Here is a 9870-nt window from a genome sequence, read left to right as displayed (position 1 = left end):
GCAGTCGCACCTAGGGAGGAATAGGTACACCAAGGAGTAATTGGAAGTGAATTAAAGAGAAAAAAAAATATTGTAGAGTACAAACAAATTACATTTGCATTGTTGTGTCCAAGGCAAAAAAAAATCAAATACAAAACCCTAACTGGAACAATTGTGAAAACAAAGAAAAATAAATAACATGATCATTGTCATCTCTTGCATGTAGTGTCTCTCATGTTTGCAGTCTGTACCTTGTCTATTTTGTTTCGAGAGATACTTGATACTCTTATTATTTCTACCTTGTGATGACATAAGGGTCTGATGTTATACTTTGATTTAGTATTATAGATACTTTACTGTTGTGTTGTTCAGTTTATCATATTTGCATGTTGATGTCATTTTGAAATGATAGTAGATCTATGATGATATCTAATTATCTAGTATTTGGACATACTTTTTTATTATGTTATGTGATAGATGTTATGCTATGGTGATTTACATCATTCTTGTCTCTTTATGCTTTATGCAGATGTGAGTGATGTAAATGGATTAATTAGGTATTTAATGCATTATTGCTTCGGCTATGATACTACTATGCAATCACACCTGATCTTGTGTTTCAGTGTGCAGGAATTATATTCATGGCAATAGCACATGGAGTTAGTGATTCAGCTATTCATTTTACCAATGTCGTCCCTGTATGGTCAACATATCCTTATTTTAATTATTTAAATTAAATTATTTTGGTGATTATTAAATCCGAACTCATCTGCATAATGTGATTAGACCAGTGAGCATGTCTATGCATTTAGAGGTTCACATTGTCGCGAAAGTGATTTTCTGTGATTTTAGATTTTTGGACTTTATATTCTATTAAATTTAATTTCTGGTAGCTTTACCTTAGGTGAATTCTCATTATGAGGAATAACTCGTTTTCATTTAGGTTGATTTGGAGTCTAGCTAGTCCAACTGGCTAATTGCCCTACTTAGCTATTCACTTGAAAAGTGAATAATCTTGGAAAGAGGAATTTAATTCCTCACTTTTTATATTTTGGAATTTAGAAATTTGGAGAACTTTTCTAAAATCCTCTTTTGAAGGATTTGATTTTTGTTCATTTTGGGAGCTGTGAGCGTGGAATTTTGGCGAGATCAGTCACGTTCAATCCAGCTCGAGGAGACCTTGTTTTGCCATTACTTTTGGCAGTTTCAACAGATTATTTATTTTATCAGCCTGATTTCAATTTCTGCCCCTTTTGCTGTCAAATATGGCTTTCTCGTTTTCTTGTTTCTGCTTCTTTCAACTTCTGTTTCTTGTAGCAGTTTTTTAGGAGGCTAAGAACTAGTGTTCCCCTCCTTTTTTGTTTGTTGGTACTATTTCGGGTATGAACATTTTCCTTGTTTTTGGGATGGAGGTTTGGGGTTTTGCCCCGTTATGCTGATCATTTTTGCATATGTTGTCCTAACTCAAATATTATTAGATTTTCGAGGTTTTTGCACCCAAAGGCCAAATGGGTCTTAATTTCAAAGTTTTTCAATTTTTGGAGGTTTTACCTCATTTGCATACCACCCTATTTTATCGACTTTTCTTGGAATGAGTTGGGTTGTGGACCTGGATTACCCATTTGGATGTTGGTCGGACCTTTATTGCACTTTTGTGTTGCATTGGGATGTGTGTCACATCCATCCTCCCAAGTCTATTTTAGGTTGAGTGATTTTCTACTTGTGTTCTCATTCAGTCCTTGTGTTATGATCTTCATAACAATGGTGCACCACACACGAGTATGTGTGTGTATATTTGTCAAGTGACTTGTGAGTCTCGATCTTTTATGGTACTTCTAAGAGTTATGATCATTGGGGTTGGGTTAGGAATTTGCATGCCTACAGGAACTCATTGTTGGATGAGCATGAGTAGGGTAGGGTAGCAAATGGAGGGGCCTCTATCTCGCAACCTGGTGACTATTTCTCGTTGGTTGGTAGAGGAAGTTTCATATAACTAAATTAAAATATTGGGTGGTAATAAATATAAGATAATTAAAAAGTTGGGCTCGTGCACCTTTTGTTGAAAAGAGTTGCCACCTAGAGTGTGTGTTTCTCATTTGGGAGTTCAGCTGCCAATACTAGCTTGGACTTGTTGATGCCAAGTGACTCTCCATGATGTCATCCCCTACTTAGTAGCCTATTGAGTGTCTAACTAGAACCTGTAGTTTATGCATTGGCTATGTCTTGGTTTTAGTCATCATATTGTCTCGTGTGTCTATTAGCCATGGTTGTTTGCTTGTGCGTGTTTGTGGTTGGATCATTATCTCTATCAGCATGGTGGGAGTGGGCCTATGGGTTCCACATGGTTGAGAGGCATAGCTACCTATACCACTACTATAGACCGGTGTACAGAGATGGTCTATTTTCCTAGTGCGACCATTGCTGGATGTTTTCACTTGGTACTTCAGCTTCTGAAGTATGCTTTCTTGTGATTTATGCTTTCATTAGAATGCTTGTATATCATGTTTAAATGATGTTAGTATTGACGCATTTCCTTATTATGATGTTTAGCATATGTAAATGATGAGTTGATTTGTAGGATAATTGTATGCTTTACTTCTAGCATGTTAGGTTTCCTTATACTTATGTTGTAGCATGTTTTAGTAGTGGTGTCCCTATATGATATTACCGATGATCTAATATGTAACTTGGGATGTTACATGCGGGGATGGCTAGGGCCCATGATGGTCTTATGATGCTATTATGGTTGGAGGAATCGTGTACTTAGTTTGGTTGTTCTATACATTGCAATGTTGTTTTCAATTATTACAACATTATTTTATGTACACTGCGATGTTACCTTTTGTACTTTTCCTTTTCTTCTTGTTAGATGGTTAGATGTTGTTTCTATCTTTTAGTATTGTGTTCAAGTGTTTACGCCTCAAATTATGGATCTGGTACTCCTTGGTGTGGAGGTTTTGAACTCTGTTTTACCCTTCTTTGTTTGCCCTTAAGATTTTTCTTATTTTCTTGGGTGACCATGTGTCAGCATGGGGCGATACGATAATGTATCGCATGCCCATCAGAGTTTTGTCATGTGATACTGAAAAGTATCGCACTTCTTAGGATGAAATATTGCGTGATACTCTTAAGTATTGCACCCCCATTGAAGAAGTGTTGTACGATACTTCTAAAGTATCACATGCCCTTGAGAGAAGTGTTGCCCAAACCCTGAAAGTGTTGCACCCCTTCTTGAGAATTGTCGCATGATACTAAAAAGTATTGCCTAGTGTTAATTTAAAGTATCACCTATTTTTGTAAAAACTTGTTCAGGCGAACAGCGCGCACTTTTCTATTAAGACCCAAGGTTTTGGGGAAGTGTTTAGGGTACTCTCTTAGGTGATATTCAATCCTTTGGTGTCACATTTTGAATTTAGAATGTTTTGATTATAATTCAGTTTAGCATCTTCCATTGTTAGTCGTGTTGGTCAGTAGTGGCGTTTGGAGATCCATTGGTGTTAGGATGTTTGGTTAGTCTTTCGTTGCGATCTCTATGATCCTCGTATGTTGTATGTCATGTGCATTAGTACTTGTTTAAAAAATAAAAATTTATCTTGACTTATATTTCTCTTTTCCCTAGGGTCTTTAGGTGGGGTATTACATCTGGTATCAAAGCCCATGTTGCAACATTGAGATCTCTGTGTTATGCTTCCACTATGGTTCTGTTTTTTGTTGTGTATTATTATATTATGGTTGCTTATTTGATATCTTGTTATCTTGTTAGTTCATGGTTTTGACTCTTATGCTTGTGATTCGATTATTGTGACATTATCTTGTTGTTCTCATAGTGATGCCTCATGCACGTAGACCTAGCAATCGAGGTGGTACCTATAGTAGTAACTGTAGAGAAGAACACTGGGTAGAGGGACGTTGGGAAGGAGAGGGAGAATAGGGTAATAACGCTAATCAGAATGGCATGGGGGCATTGATGTCAGTACTTTAGGAGATTCTTTCTCGGTTGGGCCCTCATGTAGAGGAATGCAGACAAGATTATGATCAGGAAGAGGGATCCCATTATGGGGATTCCCATCACTCAAAGCATAGAGAGGAGGAATGTGAATGTGAATGTTCCCGTACTCCACCAGGTGATAGAGGGCATAGTTGGGGTGGTAGGGACTGCAACAATGAAGATTCCATCAAGTTGGATATCATTAAGTCTCTTCATCAATCCAAACTACCATTGTATGATGGGAAGGGAGGTGGCCTCAAGGTAAGAACTTGGTGATTGGACATGGAATGTTGTTTCACCATGTACCCATATGGAACCAATTTGGAGGAATGTCGTGCTATTATGCAGATGAGGGACAACGCATCCGTATGGTGGAATATTGAGAGTCAGAAGTTCCAAATCAATGTTGTAGATCTCACTTGGGAGATCACCAAGGAGAGGTTTCGTGAGAGATTCCTATCTCCTCAATTCAGAGAGGCTCGTGTTGATGAGTTCCACATGATCTAGCAAGGAAACATGATAATGGATTTGTACAAAATCAGATTCTTTGAGCTTAGGCAGTATTCATGCTACAACCATGATGATTTACTCCTAACTCGTCATTTCATCTAAAGCCTTAAGGATGCCCTTATTGGAGAAGTTTGTATGCATCAACCTAGGACTCGTGTTCTCCTCATAGATAAGGCACATATTAGAGAGGAGAATTTGGCTAGAGGTTTCAGTAACAGCTCTAGTTTTTAGAACCAAAGTGCTCAAAATTTAGGGCAAGATGCATAGTATTCTCAGTCCTCAAGGAAGGGCCAAGCCCAATCATCACCCTCTCAAGGTGGTAGTCATTATTTCTGACCAAGGGGGAAATGGCCTAAAGGCAAACAGGATTTTAGTACCTCAAGTAAGAAAGGAGATAACCAGAACTAAGGACATAAATCTTAGCAATATCGTCCTCCTCAAAGTGCTTAATAGAATTCTAGCAGGGGTAGTGGATCTTATCCTAGTGCTACCCAGGGTGGTCAAGGAACAAGTTCCAACTTTGGAGGAAACTGTTATTCTTATGGCCATAAATCTTTTGAGTGTTCCATCAAACCATCTTCAAGACTTGGCAAGGGCACAACAAGATCTGAGCCTACTGTAGGAGATGCTAGTAGGAATCACAGAGTCATTGTGGCGGTTAACAACTGTTAAACTAATCATCAGGGTACAGTAGTCAAGGCTAAGGGTACATTGCATGGTATTTCTTCTTCAGTTTTATTTGACTCACGTACTTCTGATTCTTTCACATCACCATCTCTTGTTCAGTGATGTGACCTAGTGGTAGTGCGTCAGGTCAATAGGTGGCAAGTTGAGTTAGCCATAGGTTCCAAAGTGGCTATTGACTCGTTGGTTAGGAGTTGTGTTTTGAATTTTTGAACCTTCACCACTATAGTAGATCTACACATTCTACCTATGGGATCGTATTACATTGTGTTGGGCATGGATTGGTTAGTTTCCCATTAGAAAAATATTGATTACCATCATAAGATGGTATAGTGTGTTGATGACACAGGTGGGCAGATGGAACTTTTGGGAGTCCCGAGACCAACCTCACTTCGAATGATCTCAGCTAATCAATAGAAGTGGAGTGTGTAGAAAGGTTGTCAGTTGTTTCTTGTTTTTTTCAGTGATCTCAAAGAAGACGAGAGCCGTATGGTAACACTTAATGATCACCCACTCCTTCATGAGTATGAAGATGTGTTTCCTGAGGAGATTCTACGTATGCCACCACAATGTGACATTGATTTTCGGATTGATCATGTACCAAGAGCGGAGCCAATTTCATGAGCTCCTTACCACATGACTACTCAGGAGTTGAGTGAGCTCTAATTGTAGTTGGAGGTATTGTTTGCCAAGGGTCACATTCATCCTAGTGTATCCGCTTGGAGTGCACCAGTCATCTTCGTGAAGAAGGATGGTTCTTTGTAGTTGTGCAATGACTATTGGTAGTTGAATAAGGTGACGATGAAGAACCGTTATCCCTTGCCAAGGATAGATGACTTGTTTGATCAAATGAGGGAGCATGAGTGTTCTCAAATATTGATCTAAAGTTAGGATATCATTAGCTTCATATTTAGGAAGTTGATATTCATCGAACAACTTTTTGCACATGGTATGGGCATAATGAGTTCATGGTTGTACCCTTTGTGTTAACCAATGCACCATCAGTGTTTATGAGTTTGATGAATGGTGTATTTCGCACTTACCTCGATCAGTGTGACATTGTATTCTTAGATTTCATATTGATCTATTCAAAGACTGTTGAGGAGCATGAAGTCCATTTACGTCAGGTATTGCAGTGCTTGAGAGACCATCAGTTGTATGCAAACTTGAGTAAATGTGGGTTCTTCTAGTTAGAGGTGAAGTATTTGGGACACATCATCACTGGTGATGGAGTTGCAATGGATTCGGAGAAGATTTGTGCTATCATGGATTGGCTAGTACCCACTAATGTTTCAAAAGTTCATAGTTTTATGGGATTGGCAAGTTACTATTGTTTCTTTGTGAAGGATTTCTCGCAAGTAGCTCATCCCATCACTTCTCTTTGGAAAAAAGGAAAGAAGTTTGTTTGGTTAGATCAATGTGAGGCAGCATTTAATGCTCTTAAAGAGTGTTTGGCCAGTGCACCAGTCCTTGCAGTGCCTAATCCTATAGGTGATTTCATGATTTGTACAGATGCTTCATTGCAAGGTGTGGGTGCAGTGTTGATGCAGGATGGTTGAGTAATTACATATGAGTCCAAGAAACTCAAGGACCATGAGCTTACCTACCTCACTCATGATTTAGAACTTGTGGTTGTAGTGCATGCCCTTGTCCGTTGGAGGCATTTTCTTTTGGGACACAGTTTTGAGTTGCATAACAATCATAGGAGCTTGCAATATATTTTTACTCAACTAAACTTGAATGCACGACAACGTCACTGGATGGAGTCCTTGTGTGAGTATGACTGTGATGTTCATTACATTATAGGGAAGGAGAATGTCGTCGCAAATGCTTTGAGTAGGAGGTGACATGAGCTATTAGTGATGTCATTGGGAGTGGATTTGTGAGGCCGTATCTTGGAGACTTTGCCTAGTGATGCTTGGTATCAGGAGGTGAGGGCAAAGATCAAGTCTGGAGTACCCTTGAGGGGAGATTTTTAGATTATATACTCGATGAGCTACTGCGACATTCGGGGTCTATCTATGTGCCTATGTCAGGTGATCTTTGTACCTTGGTTTTTTCAAAAGCACATCGTACATCATATTCTACACATCCTGGTGTTAAGAAGATGCATGTTGATCTCACATAGTTGTACTTTTGGACAGGGATGAGGCACGATATTGCTAATTTTGTTGCTAGATGTCTTGAGTGCTAGAGAGTGAAGGAAAAGCATCAGCATCCAACAGGTCTTATGTAGCTGCATACCATTATAGAGTAGAAGTGGGAGACAATATCTATTGATTTTATCATTTGGTTGCCTATGTCATCATGGAGACATAATTGTATCATGGTGACAGTGGACAAGTTGTCTAAGGTAGCACATTTTTCACCCATGAGAGCATCCTACACAGCTTCTTCTATAGTGCATTTTTTTTTGAGGATATTGTTTGTTTGCATAGGATCCCTCATCAAATCATTTCGGATAGAGATCCGGTGTTTACTTCTGCACTGTGGACATCTCTCCAGCATGCTTTGGGCGCGTAGCTCAACTTCAATTCGGCTTATCACCCAGAGACCGATGGTCAAACTGAGAGAGTAAATCAAATTCTAGAGGATATGCTTTGCATGTATGTTATGGATGGGCAGGTGAAGTTGGAGGACTATTTGTACCTTGTTGAGTTTGCATATAACAATGGGTATCATAGTACTCTTGGCATGTCACCCTTTCAGGCCTTGTATGGTAGATCATGTTATACCCCTTTGATTTGGGATCGCTTAGAGGAGCAAGTTCTTTTGGGTCCAAAGATGCATCAGGATATAGAGCAGCAGGTTGTTCTCATTAGGGAGCATTTGGGTACCGCTAAGGACAAGCAAAAGAAGTACATAGATGCCCATAGGTTGGATAGTCACTTTTCTATTAGTGACATGGTGTTTTTGCAAGTGCGTCCGAAGAAGAACCCCATCCATTATGGGAAAGCCTCTAAGTTGGCACCATGTTTTGTCGGACCATTCGAGATCCTCGAGAGGATTGGTCATGTTGCTTATGGACTAGCATTGCCACCTAGCCTATTGCGCATCCACGATGTTTTTCATGTTTCTGTTTTGAGGTAGTATATTGTGGATGCGACCCATGTTCTTGATTGGAATGCTTTGCAGGTAGCGGATAAGTAGCTTACTTTGGAGCCCATTCGCATCTACAGCACTAAAGGTTGACCTTGCGAGGTCAGGACATAGAGCAGGTAAGGGTCCAATGGAACTCGAGCAATGAGACCTATGCGACTTGGGAGGATGCTACACATTTGAGGGGATTATATCCCTACCTTTTTGTCGGCTTCTAGTAGTAAGCCTATGCTAGTGGAGGACAATGTAGTGTATCTTGTGTTTGCAATCTGTACCTTGTCTATTTTGTTTCAAGAGATACTTGATACTCTTATTATTTGTACCTTATGATGACCTAAGGGTCGGATGTTATACTTTGATTTAGTATCATAGATGCTTTACTGCTATGTTGTTCAGTTTATCATATTTGCATGTTGATGCCATTTTGAGATGATAGTAAATCTATGACGATATCTGATTGTCTAGCATATGGACATTCTTTCTGGTTATGTTATGTGATGGATTTCATACTATGGTGATTTACGTCATTCGTGTCTCTTTATGCTTTATGCGAACGTGAGTGATTTAAATGGATTAATTAGGTATTTAATGCATTATTGCTTCGGCTGTGATATTATAATGCAATTGAACTTGATCGTGTGTTTTAGTGTGCAGGAGTTATATCCCTAGTTGTGGCACATGGAGTTAGTAATTTAGCTATTCATTTTGCCAATGTCATCCATATATGGTCGACATATCTTTATTTTAATTGTTTAAATTAAAACTTTTTAGTGATTATTAAATCGGAACTCATTTGCATTATGTGATTAGACTAGTGAGCGTATCTGTGCATTGTTCACATTATCGCGAAAGTTGTTAAGTAATTTTCTATGATTTTGGATTTCCGGTCTTTATATCCTATTTTATTTAATTTATGTTAGCTTTGCCTTGGGTGAATTCTTGTTATGAGGAATAATCTATTTTCGTTTGAGTAGATTTGGAGTCTAGCTAGTCCAACTGGCTAATTGCCCTAATTGACTAATCACTCGAAAAGTGAATAAGTTTGGAAAGAGGAATTTAGTTCCTCACTTTTTCTATTTTAGAAGTTAGAAATTTGGATAGCTTTTCTAAAATCCTCTTTTGAAAGATTTGATTTTTGTTCGTTCTAGGCACTGTAAGCGAGGGATTTTAGCGAGATCAGTCTCATTGGATCTAGCTCGGGGAGACCTTGCTTTGTCATCACTTTCGGCAGTTTCAACGGATTATTTATTTTATCAGTCTAATTTCAGTTTTTGCCCCTTTTGTTGTCAGGTAGGGTTTTCTAATTTTCTCACTTCAACTTCATTTCAGCTTCTATTTCTTGTACCAATTTGTTAAGAGGCTAAGAACTAGTGTTCCCCTACGTTTTTGTTTGTCGGTTCTGCCTGGTTGGTCGAGTATGAACATTTTCACTATTTTTGGGATGGGGGTTTGGAGTTTCGCACCATCGTGCTGGTCATTTTTGCATACAATGTCTAAACTCATATTATTGGATTTTTTAAGTTTTTGCACTCGAAGGCCACATGGGTTTTAATTTTGAAGTTTTTCAATTTTTGGGGTTTTTATCTCATTTTGCATGCCGCCCTATTTTA

This window comes from Cupressus sempervirens, chromosome 3 (assembly GCF_028749045.1).
Source record: "Cupressus sempervirens isolate cs-2001-9-10 chromosome 3, ASM2874904v1, whole genome shotgun sequence".
Lineage (NCBI taxonomy): Eukaryota > Viridiplantae > Streptophyta > Pinopsida > Cupressales > Cupressaceae > Cupressus > Cupressus sempervirens.
The sequence above is the reverse complement of the archived record's forward strand: the minus strand, read 5'-3'. Positions refer to the sequence as shown.